Genomic DNA, 12,711 nt, shown 5'->3' with positions numbered 1-12,711 from the left:
ACGACACATTTCTCATTTTCCATTGAGTATTGAAGGATTGACTTGATTTATCAGACTTGGTTGTTCTGAGGCCGGTTACGCCTGGCCCGTTTAGAGCCCGGCTCGTTTGTGCCTTGGCAGTTTAGGGTCCGGCCCGTTTGTGCCCTTCCTGGTGAGAGCCCGGCCCGTTTTCCTTCCGGCTCGAAATTCGGGCCGGGTCGGGTCGAGCCGGGCACAGAATACAGATTCAGCCGGGCCGGGCCTGGCTTTGCAGGGCTCTGACTAGGGATTATACCATACCGGGAGCAAGTACCAGGGGAAAACCTATATATCGTCTGAAAGCTCTTGCCATGAGAAGTACGAAACCGTTTTCAAATCACGGGCAAATCCGCAAACTGACCCTATATGGGGACAGTTTGTTGGTGTTTGTAACCCTATGTATGGTATATTCTACAGAAATAAAAATGAATAAGCCCCTGAGCCCATTATGTTCCTGTTTGGCTCACTGCTAGAACGTGACTCGGGTAAGAGTTTGATTATATCACTTTGAATCCAGACGTACTCATTTCGTCAGTGTAGCCAACGAATTGTAAATACAACGTGGCAGATGGTTTCTATACCACTCGATGTATATCCATGAAAACGTGGCATAAACATCATTCGTCACTAGAGAAAAAAATACTTCGGACATATTCCTCTTCCAAGGACACCAGTTTATCAATGCTGCCAACCAAGTATAGAAATAAGAAATTGTAAAACAGGTTCCGTACGATGAGACGTTTATACACCAGGCTTTGCAAAAACATCACACGAACTATAACAAAAAGCTGTTGAGTGTGGCCGTCTCCCAACCAATCTAGGTTGTCAGTGTTGCCAACAAATGTAAACATCACAATATTGAAAATGGCGTGACTGCCATTGAAAGAATATATGACAAAAGTGACAGAAGCAGCATTAGACAATGGAAAACATAGTGTATGTCCCCGTCTCCCAAGCACCCCAATGCGAACATTCAAGATTTTTGCATGAAGTACATACTACAAACCTAGTATGGGCCACAGTCTAATTATATCCGCCACACTGAGGTGCTTGGGAGATGGGAACACTCTCCATTGTTAAATGCTGCTTCTATCACTTTTGTCATATATTCGTTCAATGACATTCACGCTATTTTCAACATTGTGATGTTTACATTTGTTGGCAACACTGACAACCTAGAATGGTTGCGAGACGGCCACACTCAACATCTTATTGCTATAAGTTCGTGTGATGTTTCTGCAAAGCCTGGTGTATAAACGTCTCATCGTATGGAACCTGTTTTACAATTTCTTATTTTTATACTTGGTTAGCAACACTGACAAACTGGGGTTCTTGGGAGAGGAATATGTCTAAAATATATTTTCTCTAGTGACGAATGATGTTTGTACCTCGTTTTCATGGATATACATCGAGTGGACAGATACCATCTGCCACGTTGTATTTACAATTCGTTGGCTACACTGACGAAATGGGTATGTTTGGGTGCAAAGTGATATTATCAAACCCTTACTCGAGTCACGTTCTAGCAGTGAGCCAAACAAGAACATGATGAGCTTAGGGGCTTATATGTGATGCATCGAAACATTTATTTTTATTTCTGTCGTATGTACCATACATAGGGTCACAAACACCAACAAACTGGCCCCTTATACGGTCAAGTTGCGGGTTTGCCCGTGATTTGAAAACGGTTTCGTACTTCTCATGGTAAGAGATTTCAGACGATATATAGGTTTTCCCCAGGTACTTGGTCACGGTATGGAATCATCCCTAGTGAGTTAAAAATAAATAGGCTACAAAGCTCCTGCGAAGCAAAATTTTTGAACACGACTGTGCAATTACTTTTTGTAATAAATTATTTTTTAAAATCTTTTTAACATTGGCAATCGCAAATGAAACATACTACAGATAAGCAGAATTCAGTTTCGATAACACTGTACTAGAAGGGCTGAAGCCGTGTCAACTTTCCTGCCTAAAGTGCATGACCACGTGTCACAGTCTTCGAAGTGTGTAGACTCTGTAAAAGAGAATTCAACTTTAGTGGGTAAGGATCACATTGTTCTTAGACAATAGTGAAACCAGAATTTTATATATTTAGTATGATGTTAATAAATTCATAAATGTCATTGTTTCATGATGCTTAAGTTCCATAATAATAACATGTCAAACTTAAAAGCCAGTAGTGAATCGAAACATTTCTGTTGGATGGAAGGAGGAGTTTCCACTTACATGTGAACAGGTTAAAGCAGCGTTTCCCAACCGGTGTGCCGCGGCACACTGGTGTGCCGCGAATGGACCGCTGCTGTGCTGCGAGAAAATCAAAACAAAATTATTAGTTCTATAGCAACCAAATTGCAAGACATAGGAAAAAAAGGTATATTTTTGTATTTCACATTACTATGAATTTCTACCATGGAAAAAAATACTGTAATTGTAATATATTATTCTACATTTATTACTGTGTAGCAGACAGTATTTCGGCTCGTACACATTTCCACAACCACGGTTAGCTGCTATGTTATTCTTCAATTGAGAGTCATACTAACACCGAGAAATGGAAGCACTTGTATGGTACGCGTCAAGTGAACGTTCGTAGGACACTCATTCGCATGTGAATGACAGAACAACACTTTGTTCAACAGGTGTGTTTTGACTTCGACGCATCGCAAGTTGTGTGATTGCAATAATATGCACCGGTTTTGGTTAAAACAGCAAAGTTAAAAGTACAAGACATTTGTTTGTTCGTTCGTTATTTAGTGATCTTCGTTCTTAGTGAAAGGTTGGATACAGTTTTCGAAAAAGAAAGCGTATTTTTAAAAATCTGAGTCCTATATTTCATTGCAATTGTTTTCTATTTTAAAATTAGAATAAAAAAATAAGCATAATGAATTAGCATAGGGGAAAACCAGTGATCGAGCTTTCATCTCTGTGAGAAGGAGATCAGTAATCACAGAAAAAGAAATTAGCATGATATTTTATATTTGCAGATAATAATAATAATAATAATAATAATAATAATATCTATGAATGCGCCGCGAGAATTCAAGTTACACCCGTAGTGTGCCGCAAGTTGAAAAAGGTTGGGAAACGCTGGGTTAAAGTAATAGTGGTGAAAGTAATATTTTCTTTGCTTCCCAGAAATTAACTCAAAAGGTACTATAAATAAATTCGGGAACAAGATAGCTGTCTCTTTTGTCACTAGAACTTCCACTGCCATCTGTTGGCATTTTAGCGAAGCTCTGGCTTTCTGCTAACATATTGTCTAATCTAGAGCTAGTATTGTAGTCCTATAGAAGTCATATATGTACTATATTTAACTTCTATAGGACTATAATAGTCTTAAAATAAATAGATAATAGTCTTAAATTCATCCAAACCAATCAAATGAAAGAAATGAATCTTTCAGTTTCAAATTGAGTTGATTTTGAGTTTAACGTCCCGTTCAGCAGCGGGGCTATATGAGACGTAGACCTACTGATTAACGTGGAATCCGAGTTGCACAGTTATACCATGTAGACTGTAACGGATGAACGATACACATATAATCTTTAAATAGCCCCCACTACCCACAGTCCTGCGAGAACGGACGTCACCCCACTTCCCCCTTTAGAATACAAGAATTTTAAAAGGAGAGAGAAAGGAGAATTCCACTCCCCCACGGCTGAGAATAATGACGACGTGAAGAGTGAGGTTCAATACTGGAAAAGGCTTATACTGTATGCAAAATATCACTATTAAGATAATCAGGAATATCTCTACAACTACTTGTAAATGTAAAAAGTTTTCTAACAAAATGGAAAATTTTATTATAACAAATCCGAAACGTGATATATAAATAGTAATATAGAAAACATTCAACAATTTTAACAAGCAATAATATCATTAATCGAAATCGCCGTTAGCAAGCAACATTAATTTTCCAAAAGTTTTTTTTTTTCCAAGTGACAAAAGTTTCTGAAGTAAATACTATAACCAATCGTAAATCCAAATATAGAATTTAGAAACCTATACAATAATTTCATCAAAATGTATGGAACTCGAAGTTACTGCAAAGTGGCTTTCTTTGGAATGAAAATGTGGGAGGAAAAGATTCCTTATATATGGGTCAAGATACATGAGTTACGAGCAACAGCTCATCTGTAACTCTATAGATTCCTCTTTTTTTTCTTTCCTTATCAAAGCGGACCAAAGACAAATCATTCATTTAAAGTCTCTATTAGCCTGAATATTTCCGTAATAGCAATATATTCAATTTTCCTGACTAGCGACTTTTAACTAGTTTTTCAAGGAAAACAAGATTCAACATGTTTTAACAAAAAGGCATAACTCTGCCTACACAAAACCATGTACATTAACTGATCGAATAACTATTTTACTTTTTTTTCTTCTCTTTCGCAATATTTTAGAAATAAATACTTCCGAATATACTGAATAATAATGATATCTTCTGAATAACAACCATAGCCAGGAACTGTTATAGATTTCAAAAGAAGTTAACAAAATTATACGATTATACGGAAAGAATATTAATTTTAACGACCCATTTTTTTTTCATTCAGAGGACCTATCACTCTTACCTCATTTTATACACTGCAAAGCGCTTTCGTCTTCGAGCGAGAACCTCGGCTGCAACGTGACGTCATCCCGATCGACGACTCGCGCAATCCAACCGAAGGTTAAGCAGTGCTTCCAACTCCAAGAGAAAGAACCAACTTAACAGTAAACTGGAGTTTCATCTCACAAAAATTTTCCATTTACAAAATTTCATTTTATTATGAAACTTGGGAGGGTTACATAATATCCGAAGGTCGGTCAAAAAAAAATTCCTAACAATAACAAATCCCAAGTTGAATAATAAAATTTTTTCAATACATTACCAAATCTTCCATAAATATTCAAATGCTAACGCCTTCTTTACAAACTTCTACAGTAATTTTTCCAATTCCTTACACAACATACACAAAGGATGATGATGAGGTATTTACAAAATGAAAAGGGTTGACCTCTCACCTTCTCGGACGAGGCATTCCTGCAGGAATAAAAAAAAATATACAACACACAAAATTTTGTTCGAACAAACATCCTAAAATATATATATAAATGAAATATTAATAATTTAGTTAACCTCAATTCTCAAATCAAATCATCATTTTTTTTCTGTGTTACCTTATGGGTTAGGTTGATTAACTTGTCTTGGTGGAAAATATTTCTTACAAAAACGAACATGACGTTTTATATGAACATATGGTCTTTCAATATTTTCTAGCCAAACTGTATTTGGTGTAGGTTTAGAAATAAGGCGGTATGGGCCTTGCCACTGAGGGGCGATCTTTGGATTGAAATGTTTCTCTGCTGAAATTTTCATGAACCTTTCAACCAATACTAAATCATCAATATTTAAATTAACAGGATTATGTTTTTGACTATATACTTTCGCACTATGTTTCCAAGCGCGTTCAATGTTATTATTTATATTGACTAATTTTTGCTCTTTATCCTGGTCGTCGTCTAAAAGATCTAAATCCATCAACCATTTAACATCTAATGGATGGTAAAATTTCCGTCCCATATAAAGTTCACATGGACTGGTCCCAGTAGTTTCATTCATACTTATGTTAATAGTAAAAGCAATTTTAGATAGTAATTGGGCCCAATTCTGTTGAGATTTATCAACATAAATACGAATTAAATTTTTAACCGATCTCACCGTACGTTCGGCTCTGTTCGATTGTGGGTTATATGGGGAGAATTTTACACTCTGTATACCATAGCTATACAAGAATTTTAAGAAGTAATCACTCACGAAATAAGAAGCGCCATCACTTAGGACTTTACCAGGAAAGCCGTATCGAAGAAATAATTCCTGTAACTTATTACAGATGATTTTTGAGGTTAGTCGTCTTAAAGGTTCTAAAAAGACAAAACGACTATAGGCGTCAGTGACAATTAAAATATATTCAAATCCAGAACTACTAGGCAATTTCCCCGCAATATCAATAAACCAAGTATAATTTGGGTGCATTACCTTTTTTGTAAAATATTGACCCATAGGTTTTCGATTGGAATCTTTACAGGTTTGGCACAAATGACAAGATTGTATAAAATTCTTAATGTCAGAATATAAAGTAGGCCAGGTATACTTTTCAGCGACCTTAGCAATGGTTTTTCGATATCCCATATGCCCACCATGAATTATTGGACAATGAGAATACTCAATGATCAACTGAATTAAAGAATTAGGTATTACAATTCTAAATCCATTATTCCCTTTACCTTTTGTCCTTTTAAACAAGATCTTATTTCTTAATACATACGGAGGAACTTCTTCCTTTCGCTCTAACCTATTGATAATCTCTCTTAATTCAGGATCCTTCCTCTGGTGATCTGTAAGAGGCACATTAAACACAGGATTTTGCCAAAAATTAATGAAAGACAAATTTACTGTTTTATTATGATCCTTTACGACTTCCATTGTATTATCGTCTTTTGTATAGAATTCTAGATGGTTTCCAACCCTTGAAAGGAAATCGGCTATACTATTTATTTTTGATCTTACATGGACTATACGAAATTTAAACCTCGAGATTTTCTCTAACATGGTTCCATATCTCCTTTGTCTTTTATGGTTATTAAGTAACCAAGTTAAACTCTTACTGTCAGTATATACTACAAAGGGATTTGCCAAATAATATTCAAATTTTTCCAAAGATAAAGAAAGAGCCTTAAGTTCTAACTCGTATATATTTTTACTCCAATCAGATTGTGGAATTGCTCGACTAAACATAGATACAGGTCTAAGATTCCCTTCCGAATCGTATTGGCTGAGAACCCCAGAAAAATGACGCAAAGAGCTATCACAATGTATTGCGAAGTTGGAGTTCATATCTGGGACTTTCAAAATGACCTGACTACAAAAGGCATCCTTTAATTTTTGTAGGGCTTCATCATGAGCTTTAATCCATTTAAAAGGCTTTTTTACAGATCTTAATTCTTGAAGGGGAGCAATTAACTCTGAATACCCATAAATAAATTTAGAATAGAACGAGAAAAATGAACATATTCTGTTCACTCCTTTTCTATTCTTTGGTTTTTGTATCTCCTGGATAGCTTTAATTCTCTCAGGGTCTATTGACATGTTGCCATTTTCAAAACGAAACCCTAAATATTTAATACTAGTTTGAAATAGACAGGACTTCTTTTCTGATATAGTAATTCCCCAATTTCTTAGTCGAGATAATACCTCCTCTAATAGAGCTTTATGACTCTCAATATCTTTGCTAAATAAAATTATGTCATCAAAATATATCTCTAAATTCTTACCAATTAACCCTTCAAAGACTTTTGACATCAAATTACTTAAAACAAAAGGTGATAACACTAATCCCATTGGTACCGATTTATATCGATAGATTTTATTTTTAGTCACAAAAGCAGTAATATTTCTACTCTCTTCAGACAGAGGAATTTGATGAAAACAGGATTTACAATCAAGTTTTGAAAAGATATTATTGTCCGAAATACTAGATATTACATTCTCCATGTTAGGAGAAGGATAGCTGTTTACCATAACCCTTTTGTTCACTTCTCCGTATGAAATTACAAGCCGCCTGCTTCCGTCTGAATTTGTTACTAGAAAGCAGGGTGATGTGTAGGGAGAATAATCTACTTCCTCTATAATATCGTCTTTTAAAAGCTGGGCAATAAAAGAATCTAATTCCTTTTGCTTATGCGTTGGAAGCTGATAAGGTTGCGATCGAATGGGAGTTTTATCGGCAAGTTCAATTTTGTAAGTGAAATTTTTTACTCTACCAATTTTGTTTCCAATAACATCAGAATATGAAGTTAACAAGTTATTAACATATTCCTGTAAATTAGAATCACATAGTAATAATTGATCAGGAACCGTATAATTACCTTGAGATTCCTCCGGTTTAGTCTCCGGTGGATGCAATATGGACTGATCAAAAATGAATTCCACTCCAGGGTCAAACGTGGTGTTAACTCCGTTGTCTCTAGTTACTGGTGTCGATGGAGTCAAACTCTGATGAGAATTACCAAAAGATCTAGGTTGAGGTGTAGCTTTCGGACAACCAAGGTCGCATGGCGGCTGCTTTCCACTCACCCCATTCCTAGAAGTATATGCAGAAGCGAGAGAAGTCTGGGCACACAAAAGTTCATCAGCTCGGATCATAGGAACTACTAACTTCCGAGCTTTTATATTATATGAATTACCCGCAATGTCTATTATGGCATTGTATTTTGTATGAAAGTCATTTCCAAGCAGAAGATCAAACTCATTAGAGTCCACGATGAAGAAAATTTCACTAAATTGGTGTCTTCCAATTTTAAAATATAGTCTTACTCTCATATCCACTGTAACTTTAATATTTCCTAAGCCGATAGTCTGAACGTTCACCTTTTCTGCCTTTATTATACATTTTTTTCTAAGTTCATCATAAAGATGTCGAGCCAAATAAGAGTTCGTACTCCCAGTATCAATTAAGCACTTAAAACGCATGCCCGTAATGTAAACATGAATCGCTAACAAATTTTCCAATTTACTACCATTTTGTTTTACGTCTAAGTTATTTTGAGTTAAGTACTGAGATTCTAAATTATGGTAATGAGAAAATTCCGCCTTATCAAATTTTTTATAGTTAGATGGTAAAGAATACCTAGCTGGAGAAACTAAATTTTTATGCAAATTTATTGGTTCACGAGATTGCAACACTACTTGCTGTTTTGTATTCTTCGCTCCGATAAAGGAAGATGATTTACGGGGTGGTACCAAGTCCCGTACGTTACAACCTTGATTACGTAACCTATAATAGTCCTTCCTATACCTATGCAAAGCATCATAGTGTTCTGCAGCTAAATACAACTGATTTAAATCGATAGGCATACCTCTTTCAGCAAGAAATTGATGGGCAGAAGGCGTTACCATATTAGTGATTAAACTACAAATGGTGGCTTCATCAAAGGACATATCAAGAACGTGAATAATCGATAATTTATTATCTACGAACTCATATAATGAATGATCCTCCCGCATGGGAACGTAGAAAAATAGTCGCATGAATTGTGTTCTACCAATAGTGGAAATAAATCGCACCACTAAATGTCTACAAACTGTTTGCCAAGGGGAAGCGTCCCCAATGAACGATTGTATTACTTCTTGCATTTCTCCTTTTGTACGAGAAAGACAAGCTACTAACACAAGATCTAAAGGCAAACCCTTTCCTCTGACAATACTATCAAGTTTTAATAAAAACTGAAATGTAGACTCAGTATTGGTACCATCTATTATAGGTAGACTATTAATACCATGCAACAAAGATTTATAGATTCCTTCCGAAGCAAAATTCTCAAAATTTAAATTTAATGAAGCTGCCATATTAAATGGTCGATCTCTATATTTATTTTGAAAGCTCTGACTCCCTCCTGCTCTTAAATTAGGCGAGGAATTCGCAAACCGTGAACTGTGTCCCACTTTTCTTTGTGGATCCACGTTATAATTTTGATCCTGAAATGGTCTACTTTGACCACTTAGCAAAGGTTCGTGAGGATTCACTTGAATATGGGCTGAAGGCCTTGAATGATCAAACATAGGATTACAAAATTCATAAGAATATCCAAGAAATTCATCCCCACTAGAACTTGAAGAATCCGAAAATCTAGACTTTACTTGCGTCTCCTTTGATTGTGCCATCCTTACAAGCACACCACAAAATATTAAGCTCAAAGAAACCAAAAGAATAATTACTACTATTTTTACAACCTTATCAATAATTATCTGCTTATTACACAATGACCTACTAAACCATAAATTTTGTATCCGACCCCGGCAACACTGTATTAAGTATTTTACGTTAACATTCATATACAACATTTATATTAACTCAATAAAGGCATAATATAATGAAAAGGCATAGTATAATGAAAATATGTTATTTAATTTAGAGGTTAATTTCACCAAAGAAATACACATAAATTTTAGAATATAAAGGGGAACACTTTTGCTGGACCTCCCCGAACCGGACCTCGAAGCCAGCATAAATTTGCCTTTCCAGGGCAGTGTATAAAATTTATTTTTATTTAAAAATTTATATATGTAACGGATGAACGATACACATATAATCTTTAAATAGCCCCCACTACCCACAGTCCTGCGAGAACGGACGTCACCCCACTTCCCCCTTTAGAATACAAGAATTTTAAAAGGAGAGAGAAAGGAGAATTCCACTCCCCCACGGCTGAGAATAATGACGACGTGAAGAGTGAGGTTCAATACTGGAAAAGGCTTATACTGTATGCAAAATATCACTATTAAGATAATCAGGAATATCTCTACAACTACTTGTAAATGTAAAAAGTTTTCTAACAAAATGGAAAATTTTATTATAACAAATCCGAAACGTGATATATAAATAGTAATATAGAAAACATTCAACAATTTTAACAAGCAATAATATCATTAATCGAAATCGCCGTTAGCAAGCAACATTAATTTTCCAAAAGTTTTTTTTTTCCAAGTGACAAAAGTTTCTGAAGTAAATACTATAACCAATCGTAAATCCAAATATAGAATTTAGAAACCTATACAATAATTTCATCAAAATGTATGGAACTCGAAGTTACTGCAAAGTGGCTTTCTTTGGAATGAAAATGTGGGAGGAAAAGATTCCTTATATATGGGTCAAGATACATGAGTTACGAGCAACAGCTCATCTGTAACTCTATAGATTCCTCTTTTTTTTCTTTCCTTATCAAAGCGGACCAAAGACAAATCATTCATTTAAAGTCTCTATTAGCCTGAATATTTCCGTAATAGCAATATATTCAATTTTCCTGACTAGCGACTTTTAACTAGTTTTTCAAGGAAAACAAGATTCAACATGTTTTAACAAAAAGGCATAACTCTGCCTACACAAAACCATGTACATTAACTGATCGAATAACTATTTTACTTTTTTTTTCTTCTCTTTCGCAATATTTTAGAAATAAATACTTCCGAATATACTGAATAATAATGATATCTTCTGAATAACAACCATAGCCAGGAACTGTTATAGATTTCAAAAGAAGTTAACAAAATTATACGATTATACGGAAAGAAAATTAATTTTAACGACCCATTTTTTTTCATTCAGAGGACCTATCACTCTTACCTCATTTTATACACTGCAAAGCGCTTTCGTCTTCGAGCGAGAACCTCGGCTGCAACGTGACGTCATCCCGATCGACGACTCGCGCAATCCAACCGAAGGTTAAGCAGTGCTTCCAACTCCAAGAGAAAGAACCAACTTAACAGTAAACTGGAGTTTCATCTCACAAAAATTTTCCTTTACAAAATTTCATTTTATTATGAAACTTGGGTGGGTTACAAGACTAAAGGAGACGATGATGATGAGAAATTAATGAAATTGTGGAGTAAAGAAAGTGGGAGGAAACGGGAAAATTCCGAGAAAACCCATGTACATGATGTTTGTTTACCGCAAACCCCACTGGGCACCAGCTAGGATCGAACCAGAGATCCTACGCACAAGAGATGTACCTTCGACCACTGAAGCACACAGCTGCTCACCCAAACCAAAGAAAACGTAAAACCTTACAATAATAATTTAGAAAGGAGAATGTTTCCAAACGCTGATTTTTTTTTCTTTTGCAGCTCCTGTATGTCGGTCGAAGTGAGATTTCTTTGTTTAGCTAGTCGAAAATCCGATTCTGCTAACGTCGGCATAATTCAAAATCAGTTTCACCTTAATGTGTGGCGTAGTTACCAGAGTGTATTCATTTATAACTTTATAAAGAAAAAAAATCTCGATTTTGTCGAAAATTACATATAAGAACTTATACTCACCTCATCATTGTAAACAATGAGATCCATTGATCGGTGTCTTATCTTTTGCAATGTTTGAACAGTAATAATATGTATGCTAGTTATGTATTTTGATATATTTGGTTCAAAAGATAGAGGAACAGCTAAAATAAATATAAATCCTGACTATGTGCTTACTCCTTGGTCTTTCTCTTTATTAACATCCACTGAACAATATAAAATGTTCTACGTTATGAGATGTCAGTGTAGTTGGAAAGACTTTCAATTCTAATTGCAGGAAATGAACAATGAAGATTTCGATGATTCATTGCACATAACTGAATCCTGGATAATAATTACGGAGGTTCAATACCTTCTTTAAAAAAAAAAAAAGATTTGCAATAATTATTACCCATACGTTCATGTTTTCTCATAATGATTCCTAATTTCAAGTAGAATTTAAAAATCGTTTAATTAAAGAATAAAATTACTATAGACATACGAGATTATACCTTCGCTTTCACGTAACAACAGGAATCAGCACACAAACGAAACAAAAGTGTGGGCAGAGATAATGAACCAAATTTCCTCCGCGCGTAGGAGGAAAGTATTGATTGTTGAGGAACTAAATAAATGACTTCCGTTGAAAGATTCGATCTAAGCTAACTAATAAGTTTTTTATACTTTCCGGAAGAATCTTTGTTTTTTTTTTTATCCAGGAAGTTGCTGTATTTTAAAATTATTGTTTTCTATTTTCTAAAGTGAATTTTCAGATATCATTCTAAGTTCGAAAAATGGGAAGGGAAAGAAAAGATAGAACAAACTTCGAGTAAACTTTGCTGGGAAATGTTGATTTACGGAAATGAAATCGTTGTAAT

Source organism: Thermobia domestica, chromosome 8 (genome assembly GCF_964235325.1).
Source record: "Thermobia domestica chromosome 8, izTheDome1.hap1.1, whole genome shotgun sequence".
Lineage (NCBI taxonomy): Eukaryota > Metazoa > Arthropoda > Insecta > Zygentoma > Lepismatidae > Thermobia > Thermobia domestica.
Note: the sequence above shows the minus strand (reverse complement) of the source record.